Consider the following 5,513-nt stretch of genomic DNA (forward strand, 5'->3'; position numbering starts at 1 on the left):
AACCTACGTTTCTAGCATTTGTAGACTTAGAGAAAGCTTTTGACAATGTTGAGTGGTATACTCTCTTTCAAATTCTAAAGGAGGCAGGGGTAAAATACAGGGAGCGAAAGGCTATTTACAAATTGTACAGAAACCAGATGGCAGTTATAAGAGTCGAGGGGCATGAAAGGGAAACAGTGGTTGAGAAGGGAGTGAGACAGGGTTGTAGCCTCTCCCCGATGTTATTCAATCTGTTTATTGAGCAAGCAGTGAAGGAAACAAACGAAAAATTCGGAGTAGGTATTAAAACCCATGGAGAAGAAATAAAAACTTTGAGGTTCGCCGATGTCATTGTAATTCTGTCAGAGACAGCAAAGGACTTGGAAGAGCAGTTGAACGGAATGGACAGTGTCTTGAAAGGAGGATACAAGATGAACAACAACAAAAGTGAAACGATGATAATGGAATGCAGTTAATTTAAGTCTGGTGACGCTGAGGGAATTATATTAGGAAATGAGACACTTATAGTAGTAAAGAAGTTTTGCTATTTAGGGAGCAAAATAACTGATGACGATCGAAGTAGAGAGGATATAAAATGTAGACTGGCAATGGCAAGGAAAGCATTTCTGAAGAAGAGAAATTTGTTAACGTCGAGTATAGATTTAAGTGTCAGGAAGTTGTTTCTGAAAGTATTTGTATGGAGTGTAGCCATGTATGGAAGTGAAACATGGACGATAAATAGTTTGGACAAGAAGAGAATAGAAGCTTTCGAAATGTGGTGCTACAGATGAATGTTGAAGGTTAGGTGGGTAGATCACGTAACTAATGAGGAGGTATTGAATAGGATTGGGGAGAAGAGACGTTTGTGGCACAACTTGACTAGAAGAACGGATCCGTTGGTAGGACATGTTCTGAGCCATCAAGGGATCACCAAATTAGTATTGGAGGTCAGCGTGGAGGGTAAAAATCGTAGAGGGAGACCAAGAGATGAATTCACTAAGCAGATTGAAAAGGATGCAGGTTGCAGTAGGTACTGGGAGATGAAGAAGCTTGTACAGGAAGAGTAGCATGGAGAGCTGCATCAATTCAGTCTCTGGACTGAAGAGCACATCAACAACCACACCACTTGGTTTAAGAATAATGAACGAATTTGTACACGTGGAAGGGAGATGGATTTTTGCAGGAAATCGTTTCTGTAGACGAAACTTGTGTGCATCATTACGAACCGGAAAGTAAGGCTTCGCGCATGGTTTACAGAGTTCCATCATCACCAGAAGATAAGAATTAAACGTCAACCATCAGCTGGTAAGATTATGCTAACATTGTTCTGGGACATGGAAGGTGTGGTAGCCGTTCATTTCACCCCAAGGGGTGAAACCGTGAACATTGAGGACTATTGTGATGTGTTGTAAGCTAAACTGAAATCTGCGACCAGGGTGAAAAGTCAAGGAGTACTGCGCAAAGTGTCGTCCTGCAGCAGATAACACTCGGCCACTTTCTGCCAAACGGATGGCTGAAAAATAAAGGATTTGGGATTCGAGTTGCTGGAACACCCGCCATACAATCCAGACGAAGCTACGAGCGGTTTCCATATCTTTGGACCATTGAAGGAAGCACTCAGGGGAGGAAGATTTGCAACCAATGAGGAAGTCATTGATGTGGTGCAACACTGGTTGCAGATATAACAGAAATACTTTTTCCGGACGGAACCAAAAAAATTGTGAAAAGTTGGGCAAAGTGCGTTGAAGGGTAGGGAGGTAATGACGAAAAATAATGTGCGTTTCAGCTATCTGTCGTTAGAATAAATACTCCTTTTCTCAAAAGTCGTTTTACTTTTTGACTTCCCATCGTAAATGTAGATGCTTTACAGCCTACTGTAACTGTAAAACATGATGAGTAGACAACCAAAATTGGAACAGAACTTCATTAACAAGTTCCAAGCGCACTGTTGGTGTGAGGTAATGGGCGAGTTGTGGCGACCTGGAAATATTCTAAGTTTGGAGTTGGCGTGACCGCGAGGAGGCCTTTCGGCGGGCCGCAGCCCGGCAGCAACCATGTGGGGTCGAACGTTAGCTAAACATGAGGGGTAGCCCCAGTGCATGGTCCAGCCGCGTGGCTGGGAATTCCATAGTGACGTTGTGTCGATGAAGCAGACACACAGGGAGTGTCAAAGATGGCACACTGTGTGAAACATTAATGGCAGACATTTCACAGTTCGTATAGAAATTAATAATAGCCAGATGAATCATGATACCTCAAAAAGAAACATATATATTACCATTATTTGCACGACGATTCTGATGGTGTAATCAGATTTTCAATATCCTTATTAATTTCAAGTTTAGCATCTGACGGTAAATTTTACAAGTAACACATAGCAAAGAGTTTCCAAAATCTAAACTTTTCATCCGAGTGCGTCGATCGACATGTCTTTAGAAATCTATTAGTATAAACTTAAATTGGTATAAGTTACAGGCACGTAACTTGAACAGTACACGAGTTATTGCTGGTCAAAGTGGACGATTACTGTCGATCGTGTCAGGCCGTAAGTACTCCACAGTTACACAAAAAAAAGTGTTTATTCATCAAATCTTTGTTTATATCCGATATATACTATTCATGAAGAAATTGGTTAAATATTTACTGTGTTTTAGAATGCACAGAGAGATTAGGCTACTGGCCTAACTTCTGTTCTATCCCTTTGATATATGGTTATTTAATTTGTTTATACATATAATAATGTGTGTTGGAGCGTGTTTATGGTTCAGCCATAGGAATATTTATTTAACTTCAAATTATCTAAATGTAAACCCAGTATTTTGAATGTGTTTCAAAATGTTTGTGAGTGTGCGTTAGCTTGGAGACATGACGGAAGCGCTATCGCCAATCACAGCGCTCGTTACTAAGGGAATGGAGGCGGAGTTCTGAAGAGTGCGGCACGAGGGACAGTACGGGACAGGACACAGGAGGTGCTGGAAGCAACAGCGCGACACACATACGGTTGCAGGAAAAACTTGGAGAGTGTGGAGCGGTTTGCGCATGATTGCGGGAGATAGAAATACATCGGAGTGCGGACTTCTGAACTTGTGAGGTTTCCGAGGTTTCTACAGCGAAGACGTAGTATACGTTTAGAAGTGAATATCTCGTGAGCTATGTTGTCATTCATAACTAATTACGTGCAGTAGGAATCTGTTGTTTCCCAGTTATTTAACTTATATTTTATTTAATTGCTGAACCATCGAGACCAATAAGCGATTTGCAGAAATATACCACATTCTCAAAAGTACTTCTACTATCGTACTCATCATTTAAAGTCGTTAAGATAGTACCTGCAGATTTTATTTAATTGCAATCTTTCATTTATAAATTTCTACGTTATATTCGCAATTTCCGAGTGATAGGAACCTTCGACCATTCGATTCATGTGTCTATTCATATTGTATACTGCAGACTAGACTCAGCAGTATTTGGCCTGTAATGCGGCAGCTCCGTATTCCAGCCCCTAGAAAACGAAACCAGCCAAAACTTTTAATTTTTCAACTCTGAGTCAGAGGCTGAGTAGTTGAGGGCACACCACACCACATCATCACATTCATTATTGATTAAGAGCCCGCACTGGATTATTATTTGAATAGGCGTTTGGAGACTCGTTATAAAATTATCATGAGCTCACGTGTGAGTGTCGAACTCGAGGTAAGAGCTAAGGGTACATATAAGCATCGATGGGAGGCTGTAGCAGATTTTCAGTTGAGTGTACGTCAGACTGCTGGCAGGCACGGCCACCAGTCTAGGCGGTCCATTCCAGGGCATAGCGTGTGCCTCTCCCGCCCCTCCTTCGTGCTCCCGAGGTCCTAATTAAGGCTGAGGCGATCTGCAGCTCGGAACGAGAGGGCAGCGTCCATTAGGGCCGGCGTAATTAGCGGGGCTACACGCACCTTGCAGCCACAGGCTGCGCCCCACTCACCCCGACGTGGTCCGTTGTGACTTGTACAAGGGCAGTGTACGACCCGTCTCCGCCATAGTAATTAGTCGCTGGTGAATTCCGGCTCTCCACACACTCAGACTGTCAGTTCTGCATGTCTTACACGTCAGGTGCCTCGTACTGCCAAAAATTGATTTGGTGGGGGTGGGGTTGGAGCTGGAAGATTAACTAGCATTTCGTTGTCAGACAGGAGAGTCTATACTTTTCTCTTTTTTCGTTCCACTGAGCTGCAAATTGCTGCTATTCTACATGGAAGATTGGCTGATGAGACAATTCGAGGACGTCGTCCCCAACGTACGAGGATTAGACAAAAAGTATATTACAACGTTTTCCGATGGGGAAAAAACATTACTGTATGCAGTACAGGACGCTCCAACGTCTCGAAGTTTATGTTCCGAATGGTCTTGTCAGTGTGTATGGCGATATGTTGAGGAGTATTGTCATGAAAGTACAGAACACCGTAGACTTCCATGTTTATTTCGAAATGCAGGCATAAGCTGGTTGCAAAGCGTATTATTGTACACCCCTTCTCCAGGTAAAGTTCTAAAACTGGCTCTTATGCATAAAGAAGACCACTTTTTCTGCAGTGAGTTGACACCTGAAAATTCTTTCTGGCTGGAGATCCTGAATGTTTCCATTCACGGGCTTGTGCTCTCCTGTTCATCTACCTCGATATTAAGCAAATCACACTTAAATGCCTACCAGAGGATTCATCGAATCACCTTCACAATAATTCTCTATTATTCCACTCTCGAACAGCGGGCAGAAAGAACGAACACCTATATTCCTCTGTGTGAGCTCTAATTTTCATTATTTTATTATGATGATCGTCTCTCCCTATGTAAGCCGGTGACAACAAAATATTTTCGCATTCGGAGGAGAAAGTTGGTGATTGACATTTCGTGAGAAATGGCGGGCAGTTCAAATTCGATCACAATAATGCATCACACCACAGTTGAAATCCCCTGCTATACCCTCTAACAATAACACCACTTGCAAAGTAGGTTAGAAATCAGATTAATTATGTTGCTCACGTAGCATATGTTTGATTTATCGGGCAACAACGAAGTTATTGACTGTGGATGGTATCGTCACAATGGAAATAATGAAGTCACTGTAAAAGAGTAATTAATTTTGGCGCTTATCTTGAATGGATTCCCACGTAGATTTCGTCGAAGTTGTTATGGCTCATCTTGCTGATTCTAGGGTGATTCCACTTTGACTCCTAGAAGGTCCAGATCTGTATTTTAGCAATATTTGAAGACCTAACAAATGCGTTTTTCAGGAAATTCTTAATGATCAAACAATCCCAGATGAGAACAATGGTATGGTATAAATAATTTTTGACTTGGTGTTCACGATCCACATTTTTATTAAACTTCTTGTAAATCCACATATACTTCATCTTAATTGTCACATATCAAGAAATCAGCTTTCTATCAATCTTTATATATTTAATTTCCACTTTAACCAAACACAAGACTTGACTGTTCTTTTACAAAGCGAAATAACAACTTAACTTCTGCAAAGTGAAAACAAAGACTGACCCGTG

This window comes from Schistocerca piceifrons, chromosome 6, assembly GCF_021461385.2.
Source record: "Schistocerca piceifrons isolate TAMUIC-IGC-003096 chromosome 6, iqSchPice1.1, whole genome shotgun sequence".
Classification (NCBI taxonomy): domain Eukaryota; kingdom Metazoa; phylum Arthropoda; class Insecta; order Orthoptera; family Acrididae; genus Schistocerca; species Schistocerca piceifrons.